Source organism: Vulpes vulpes, chromosome 5, assembly GCF_048418805.1.
Source record: "Vulpes vulpes isolate BD-2025 chromosome 5, VulVul3, whole genome shotgun sequence".
Lineage (NCBI taxonomy): Eukaryota > Metazoa > Chordata > Mammalia > Carnivora > Canidae > Vulpes > Vulpes vulpes.
Window position 1 is genome coordinate 95,714,399 of NC_132784.1, and position 10,071 is coordinate 95,724,469.

The window sequence follows — 10,071 nt, forward strand, 5'->3', positions numbered from 1 at the left end:
ACCCTTTCAAAATAAATAAAATCTATAAAAACAAATAAAAAATAAAAATAAGTAAAAGTAGAACTACCATATGGTACAGTAATCCTACTTCTGGATATAGATTTAAAAGAAATTAAAACAAGAGATTGAAGAGGTATCTGAACTCCCATAGCAAAGATATAGAAATTAATGTCTCTCAGGGAATGAATAAAGACCAATATTGTATATATTTACAGTGGAGTAAAGACTATACTTTCAGGGATCATTTCTATAGTTTATTTACAGTGGAGTATTATTCAGCCATGAGAAAGGAGGGAATCCTATCACTTGTAACAAGATTGCCTCCGATAACTCTGGAGGCATGATGCTAAGTGAGATATAAATTAGAGGAAGATAAGTACTGCATGATATCACTTATATATGGAATTTTAAAAAGCCAAATTTGTGGAAACAGAGTAGAAGAGACTAAAGGGCTAAGGAAATTGGAGGAGATATTCCAAGGATACAAACTTATAATTAGAAGATAATTTCTGGAAATCTAAGGCACAACATGGTGATTCTAGTCAACAATACTTCATTATATATTCAAAATTACTAAAATATTAAATCTTAAATGTTCTCACCACAAAAAAAGAAATGATAATTATGGGAAGTAATAAAGGAGTTAGCTAATGCCATGGTGGGAATCATACTGCAATATATAAATGTATCAAATCAACATGTTGCACACCTTAAATTTACACAAATATTATTTGTCAATTATATCTCATTTTTTTAAAGGCGGCAAAAAAACTACATGGTAGATCTATTTATATAGATTTAAACAATTTTATGGAATTTGAAACTACATAGGGAAGTTTTAGAGGGAAGCTAAGAAGTTAGGTTATTTAAATAGAGTAAGTAATGTGAACTAAAAAATGATCAGTCTCATTTCTACTGTCTAGACACTTATTCATACAATTTTTAGAGAACACTTGGTAAAACCCTGCCCTATGTCCCATATTTGTTTCTCAAAAGGAAAAAGTTATAATAACTTTGGCTGGAATATCAGGTTTATTGTTATAAAAACAATAGAAAACTAAAAAAAAATAAATATATAAAACACAAAAGCATTTAGATTTCCCTTAAAGTATTTTTAAGTAAATAAAAGTAATGAAGTCCCTACCTGCCTATATGGAAAATACACAAAAATATTGTTTCAAAGTATAATTTTTATTTTCCCAATTTATAAAATGGCTGTACTTTACTTCTTATTACTAGGAAAATATGTATAATTTACAAATCAATATAATAGTATTTAAGTTATCTTACTTAAATTTTAAATAGGTAAGAATTCAGAAGTCTATAACAAGAAGTATAACTCCAGTAAAGCTTTTCTGTATATTTAGGGTATATATTTTCCCCATAATATAGCATATGCTTGATAGTTGAATTTTAGCTAATTTTAAAAATGCAAAGATCTTAAAGAAGTTATTTTTTAAAGACTTATTTATTTATTTATTCATGAGAGATACAGAAAGAGAGGCAAAGAAAAAGGCAGAGAGAAGCAGGCTCCTCACAGGGAGTCTGACTTGGGACTCGATCCCCAGATCCTAGATCATGCCCTGAACTGAAGGCAGATGCTCAACCACTGAACCACCCAGGCATCCCAAGTTATTTGTGTCTTAATTAGATGTGTAGGTAAGTAGATAGATAAATGACAGATTGATAGAAATCTATAGATATCTGAAATCTATATTTAATATATATACTGTTTTTCCTTAATTATAAGGACTCAGAAAATAATCTAAAAATATTTTACAGTTATTAGTATATTTATAAATAATGTATAGATGTCCCTAAAACAAAAAAAAATTAGATTTGTTGGAGAAAAATGAAAAGAGCAAACATAATATGGCATAATATGAATACAAAAATATTTTTTTCCTTCTATCCTTCCTTCTTTTCTGTTCTTTCTCCCCCCTCACTCTAGATATCTTCAAGTAAATGAATACCCAAGACAAGCCACTAGAGTCTGATTTGGAAAATTATGTCAGAGAGAATAAATGCCTTTTAAATGGCACCCTAATGGCCCCAAAGAGTTAATGAACCTGATATTCTCCATGAACCAGATTCATTTTAAAGACACCCTTTCACAGATGAGACGTGTGGCTAATTATATTTGCACATTTGGCTAGCTGCTTAGTCACGCAAAATGAGCAATATTATGGGCCATGAGTCACCAGCCATCTTGCCATATGGACATAATTTTCTGAATATCTTATATATTTTCAAGACTTTATGACAACAGTATCTTATTGTAGAATAAAATATAAGAATTAAAAAGAAAATGTTTTCACCATTAAATATGCTAGAAATAACTTTTAACAGAATTTTTAATGAAGGTAACTATTTTAAAACATCTCTTTTAATGAAATAAATTAAATTTCGAAATGGAGTTAAACAGCTTACGTGTCCTACTTTATACATGGAAATATCCAGCAGGAGCTTCATACAGAATCCAATGGAGGAACTGGAAAATCATCATGAAAGAGGAATCAATAGAGGACAAGATTCATATTTTCTTTCCCAAAGTATAATGCAGGTATGAGGTATCTTTTAAGATCATTCTGTGTCAAATTCCACTTGATAGAGAAAATGATCTGAGCAGGATTAATGGTGCCAGTCTCCTCTGTGCATTCATGTTATATTTTGAAGTAGAGAGTTTTTATGCCTGCTGTTGAATTTATATGGCAAAATTTAATATTCACTTAATGTGTTATACTTTCCAAAAACCAATACTCTGTTAACATTCTACCAGCAAATAAAAATATAAAGAGCAATAGATTATATCAAATAATTAGGGCTATTTGTAAAGACCAAAGATGAAATCCTAAGTTTAAATGAGTGGTATTCTTGGGCAGGTACTATAATGAATAAGACGCATCGCTATTCATTATCATCAGGAAAGAGGTATGCAGCAGTTAGAATTATTTTAAAATTTCTAAGCATTTCTTTTTCATATTCCATAGATATTTATAGTTCCATAAGATGTTTAAGACAACATGCTGAAGATGAAAAAAAATATTTTTTTAAATCAGTGGCTCTCTTACAATTTTTTTTCTTAATATTTTACATTAGATTATTAAATAATGTTTAATATTATTTAGAAAAAACATTTCATTTGGAAAATATCCCATGATTTCTCATGTATGTGCATGTTTTCACATGATTGTGTGTTTACAGTTGCACATATATGTGCTGTTTAGGACTCTTTTGGCTTGGACAGATACAAACTCTTTAAAACATGTAAAATCAAAAAAATAAAATTTAAATTTAAAAAAGTATGTAAAATAATATATTGACTTAAGAAAAATCAAGGGCACTCATATTAAGGTATGGCTTGATTCTAAGATCAAACAATATTATATGACTTGTCTTTCTTTCCATCTGTATGATGTGCTTGCCTCTGCTTTCAGTCTCAGAGTTCCAGCAAGTCATTTTATGTCAACCTTACTCTGATGGTCCTCAGCAGACAATAAAGAGTGTATTTATGCATCTCTTTCTAAACAGTAACATATAAATACTCCCTTGCCTTGAGACCCCCCCCACCATTTCTGAAATGAGTTCTCATAGCTACAGCAACATGATGCTTGGCTTCTGCCAGCAGTAATTGAGTGATTAATCCCCAAATCAGGGATGAAGTCAATCATCTAAAGTATATGGATAAAAAGTGACAGAGGGGGCAGTTCTTCAGAGAAAAATTGATATACGTTCTCCAAAAAATATAATGAATGAATGTTGAGGTGAATAATAATATTGTCATTCATTTTATTTTTTAAAGGTCTTATTTATTTACTTGAAAGAATGAGAAAGAGGGACACCTGGGTCGCTCAATTGGTTAAGCATCTGCCTTGGCTTAGGTCATGATTCCAGAGTTCTGGGATCAAGCCCAATGTAGGGCTCCCTGTTTAGTGGGAAGTCTGCTTCTCCCTCTCCCTCTGCTCCTCCCCCTTGCTCATTCTCTCAAATAAATGGATAAAAAATCAGAAGAAGAAGAAGAAGAAGAAGAAGAAGAAGAAGAAGAAGAAGAAGAAGAAGAAGAAGAAGAAGAAGAAGAGAAAGAAAGAAAGAAAGAAAGAAAGAAAGAAAGAAAGAAAGAAAGAAAGAAAAAGAAAAGAAAGAAAGAGAGAAAGCGCAGAGAGTTGGGGGAGGGGCAAGTAGATAAGCTGACTTCCCGCTGAGTACAGAGCACTTTGCGGGGCTCCATATCAGGACCCAGAGATCATGACTTGAGCCCAAGGCAGACACCTAGCTAACTGAGCCATCCAGGTGCCCCAATATTGTCATTCTTAGTCATGACACAATATAGTGTGCAGTTTGTACTGCAAACTCCCAAGCTAGCCCCCTTCTCATTTCATATTTGAGCCATTTGGTAAGTTGTGTCCATTGGGATTTGTTCTTTCTAACCTCTTCTTCGACATTCTGGTTTTCTGTTGTTTACCTATCCTTTCCTATATACTATGCTGGTTGATGTCTGATGCCATTTAATATTTTATCATTTGTCTAATATTGATTGGTCAGAATGACCCACCTATTACAGAAAATTGTTAATCTGTAATTGTTCAACACTCAGAGAACAAATGTATGTAATTTTAAAATCCTATCTGGCTCCTGTTTTTAATATAGTGTCTGCTGATTGGTATTGCATCTTTCCTATTGTACAACTGATGTTAGATTAGTTTTCTTTCAATAAACCTGACTTATGGAAAAGGGGAAATAATGGAGGCTGAATGACTCTTAGAAATTAACCTCATTACAGAGAGAAGGCAGACAGGAAGGCAGGAAGGGATGAAGAATTGGAGGAAGGTAGGATAAAAGGAGGGAGGATGGAAGCAAGGGCTAATAATCAAAAGAAGCCAAATAAAAATATTCTTTCTGTTCTTCTCAGCTTCCTAGAGTAGAGAAGAAGAGATGCTTGTCTTCAAATTCTCTAAGGATGCCAAACAATAATAAGCGATCTCTCATATTTGAATATCTTTTTGGCTAGGAACAGACTTGTGGTGTTCTACCATTGTTTTTTTTTTAATTGTAAAATAGAAACCTTTGCATGAAAATAAATTAATATGGTTATATTTCATATAAAATAATCTAGAATGTGAAAACCAAAATTGATATAACTTAGGGGATCATCATTTCCCATCTCTATTACAGAAGTTTTGACATTCATAAAATATTCACATTATATTTCATCTTTCAAACAGTTAAATATATCTAAAATGAAGCAATTATATGTATTGCACTGATGTGATACTCAACTCTAATATAAACAAAAATTTGTGCTCAATACACTGAAACTTTAGAAAAATACTTCTGTGTTGATAAAATGAGAAAAAAAATAGCTTCAATCATTTTTGCATATTTAGTTAGAAATAAATTTTACATAGGTTCTACCAATATATCCCCAAATTCTTAAATGTTTGCTATATACAAGATGCTATGCTGTCTTTTTATAGAACTAAGTCTATTTAACCCTTTCAGCAAAAGTTTTTTTTAAGTTAAAAAGAAAATGGGGTGCCTCGTTGGCTCAGTTGGATAAGGGCCTGTGTCTTGATTTTAACCTAGGTCATGATCTCAGGGTTCTGAGAGGGATCCCTGCATCCTGCTCCACCCTGGTTGTGGGGCCTGCTTGGGATTCTTTCTTTCCCTCTTTTGCTCTCCCTCTGCTCCTCCTATTTGTGTGTACATGAGCTCTCTCTCTAAAACAACAACAAAAACCCCAATATGTAAGCAAGGCACCCATTTTAAAGGTACAAGAAATGAGATCAAAACAAAGTTTTGACATCCAAGCCTTTCTCTTAATCACCATAAATTATAAGGTTATGAGTACATATGTGAATTACCAATATTTATACTCTTTATATTATATTATGGCAAAATTTCTAATGAAATCAGTAGTAAAAATTATTTATAGTAAGATGATTAAGTTCATTCTTAATATTAGTTCTGAAATGAGGTTTATTCTACATAAGGTTTATTCAAAGATTAAAAACATCCACATAAATGTGAGTTAATAATCTATATAGTGAAATACATTTCAGGATTACAACTATAGTGTCATATACCTTATGTTAAGAAAAGTGAATTTATTGTTTGCACAAAGACTGTGATAAAATAAATAACCATGTTGAAAGGGGTAAGCCATGAATCTGCTTTTCTCACTTTTGATAATTCCCCTATGTTGTTCAAAGGTTTATTCTGAAAGTTTGGAACTATTCAAGTGGATAATTGAGTTTGGGGGAACTCAAATGATAGATGGAATCGGTGTTAATTAAAGTACTTGCCTGGGGCCTTTATAGTGTTCTCTAAAAGAAAATAACATCCCCCCAAAGCAGCCATTGCCATTTTTTTTAACATTCTCTTCTAAAATGTAGAAAATAAACTATTATTTATTTTCCTTTCCAGGAATGACTTACAATCTAGAGATATAATATATATCAATCCCTCTCCTTTATCCCCAAGTACACAATAAAATGTACTATCTCCAGAAAAGAATTAAAACAAAAAATTAGAGTGGACCACCTGAAAATGAGGTACCATTAAGAGTTTAAGTTAAGCTTTCAAAAAGCATTGTATTTTTAGCTAATTTTAGAAACTTTAAGTTTAGCCATACTTGATTACATTTAAACATTTTATTTTAAATAATCAAATAGGGACAACTGGGTGGCTCAGTGGTTGAGCACCTGCCTTTGGCCCAGGGCATGATCCTGGAGTCCTAGGATCCAGTCTCATATCAGGCTCCCAGCATGGAGAATGCTTCCACTCTGCCTGTGTCTCTGCCTCTCTCTCTCTCTGTGTGTGTGTGTGTGTGTGTGTGTGTGTGTCTCTGATGAATAAATAAATAAAATATTTTAAAAAAATGAACTAGATTTCTCTCCCCAAACCATATAATGTACTATATATTAGAAAAATAAAAAAGGCTAATAACAGTGGTATGCATACAATGCAGATTTGTGATTTGCTGATGGATAAATGTAAGTTTTCTACCAAATAATACTTTTAATATTTACTGGAGATGAATTCTAGCTAACTACACTTGAAATTATTAGAACAAAACAAACTTAATAGCTTAAGTCATTCTTTAGGATATGCCTACAAGTTTGCAAGTCATGACGGGTTATGAAATTACTCTGTCCAGGCTATTTGGGATTTGTTTCCATTCTGTAAACTATTCCACATATTTTTTTATTTTTATATTTTTTATTCCACATATTTTAGTAAATTTATTTCTCCTTTACATTATCCAGTAATTTCCATTTCCTGCCACCCAAGAATCTTTTTTTAAAAAAAATTAATTTCAGCATAGGTAATACACAGTGTTATATTACTTTCAGGTGTACAATACAGTGATAGAACACTTCCATAAATCACCCAGTGCTCATCACAAGTGCACCCCTTAATCCTCATCACCTATTTCATCCATCCCCTCCACTTACATCCCTCTTGTAACCATCAGATTATTTTCAATAGTTAAGAGTCTGTTGCTTGGTTTATTTCTATCTCACTCTCACTCTTTTTTTTTCCTTGCCCGATTGTTTTGATTCTTAAATTCCATGCCACCCAAGAGTCTTCATTCCTATACTTTTTCTTTTAAGAGTTGTAATTTTGGGACCGAATTTTTCTGAAATCTTCAGTTTTACTCAATTTGGTTCTCTCCTTTGGCTCAACTATAATATGTATTCATACTCTCCATTGGAAAAAAAGGCTCAAATGTTTAAGATTTCTTTTTTTTTTTTTAAGTTTTATTTATTTATTCATGAGAGACACACAGAAGAGAGGCAGAGACATAGGCAGAGGGAGAAGCAGGCTCCATGCAGAGAGCCGATGCAGGACTTGATCCTGGGGCTCTGGGATCACACCCTGAGCCAAAGGCAGATGCTCAACCACTGAGCCACCCAGGCATCCCAAATGTTTATGATTTCTGCATGCATCTTATTTATTTTGTTCATGTTAAAAGCATGTTTTTGGTCTTATTATTAGGAAATTATAAGTCAAAGAATATTGCTACAAATATCACAATGATATGTAGGACTAACTAAAAGCTACAGCAAAGTATACTAATATACTAGTATAAAATAATGAATAAATATAGAGCAAAAATGTCCACATTTAAAAACTATATCATGTCATAACACCATGAATAACCAATGAGAAAGCACTCTTTGCAAAGAAGTGCCCACAATTGAAACTTGTGCATTGCATACATAGCAGGAGCTTTGCAGCTTAGCCAGCCATTGTTTGGCATATATACTGCTTAATACTTAGTAGACATCACAATAATTATGGATAAATTAATATTCTTCTCTGAATACCAAGTTTTGGTTTGATTACCCATTTGGTTTACACCTTAGTCTACTTAGTGTCTACTTAGTCTACTTAGAAGTCTTAGTGTACTTCCTAGGAAGTACACCTTAGTCTGCAAACATGAAAATCAATGGAAACTTCACTTTCCATTAGGAATAGAATATATTCTCTGGAATATAAAAAGAGGGATATTCTGACAATTTTATCTATTAAGAAGACTCCACTGAGAGGCTGTTCACAATACTTGAAATAATACTTCCTCAGTTATCCATTTAATTCGGTTTGCTTATTTTCCACATTATAATGTGCCACCTGACTGGTACTTCTTGCGTGTAGTTCATCAATTTAACATAAACTGGAAGACTTTTAAGTCATGGTGGCCTGGTGACTTTTCAAATTGTGTTATTCATAAGATATAAAACAAAACAAAACAAAAAGTGATTATTTAAAGGAATAAGATGGTTTATTAAAGAAATGTCTTCAGTGGGGAAAAAATGCCATGAATGACCTTAAATTTAATAATATACTAATTTATAGTATATTTTATATTAAGAAAAAGTCAACCTGCATTATCAGTTGATTTCAGCTAAATGCTATGTGAAATCACAGATTTTTTTCCAACTTTGTGCATAAGTGAATTGAAGTTCAGAAAGGGTATAGGGCTCAGGGTAACCCAACTAATATAATAGTGAAGCAACAATTTGAGTATCGGTTTCTCTATAGTCATCTGTTGTCACAAATGTCACATTTTTGGAGGTTCGGCAACTGCATGTAGTTGTAGCTGTAGACAGCTACAATAAGGTTGTAAAAGACATGAACAAATGAAAGATAGCATAAGTAATAAGAGAAAAATCAATAAATTAAAACAGAAAATGACATTCAAGATGAGGGGATATTTGAAGACAATGTTTATAATTTTATCAAGGTCAAACTTGCTTCAATGCCTTATATTCCTTTCAAATTTGGTTTTAATCACCTAGTAGGATCAAAGGTTATTCAAAGAGATCATATGATTAACCAGCTTGGGCTTTTGGGGAAGGAAGCATTAGGAAAGCATTTTAATAGTGGGCTCGATAAAAGGAAGGTCATCAAAGTACATTTATATTTGAACATTAAACAGCACTCCTTTGAAGTGCTTCCTGATGAGATTCCACTTAGTTAAATATTCTTCCAAAATGCTGTCCTAGCATCACAACCCAAATGGGGAGACAGGGTGAGGACCAGCTAGTATGGAGTTCCTGAACAGAGAGCTTTATACTTTTCTCAGGTTCAGAATCTTTTATTTATTTTTTAAGTTCTGTTAAATGGTATATACGTCAGTTCTTTCCATAAAAACAATGATTTATCTGTACCTTGATTGTTACAGAACTGTATGCTCCTTTAAATATGCAAATGAATCAGAAATGCATTTATTCACTAGCACACAAATTATATTTTAATTGATTTAAATGGGAGATTTGAATTTATTGATTCAACCATAAAACAATTCAACTAATTGGGTTAAAAGTTCTCTTCTAATGAGTATTTCCTACTTGGAAGGGTTGTGCTTCACACAGTAATGATTAGTGGGCTTCCTGATGAAAACAACCACATTGATTTCATTTGAACATAGCTCTACATAAACTATTTCTGTAATTATTTATGTAATAGGATTTCCCTTTTACAATATTTTACCTTGTTGTATGGGTCAACTCAGCCCTTTTTACACAGTTAGTCCTGATACAGACTTTACAGGTAATATTGTTGCTT

General features: G+C 32.3%; 1 pseudogene; it reads left to right on the top strand.

The window, feature by feature from the left end:
• The first annotated feature begins 222 nt into the window (after nt 1-222).
• LOC112914629 (small nucleolar RNA U3) lies at nt 223-337 on the top strand (annotated as a pseudogene).
• The last annotated feature ends 9,734 nt before the right edge of the window (nt 338-10,071 follow it).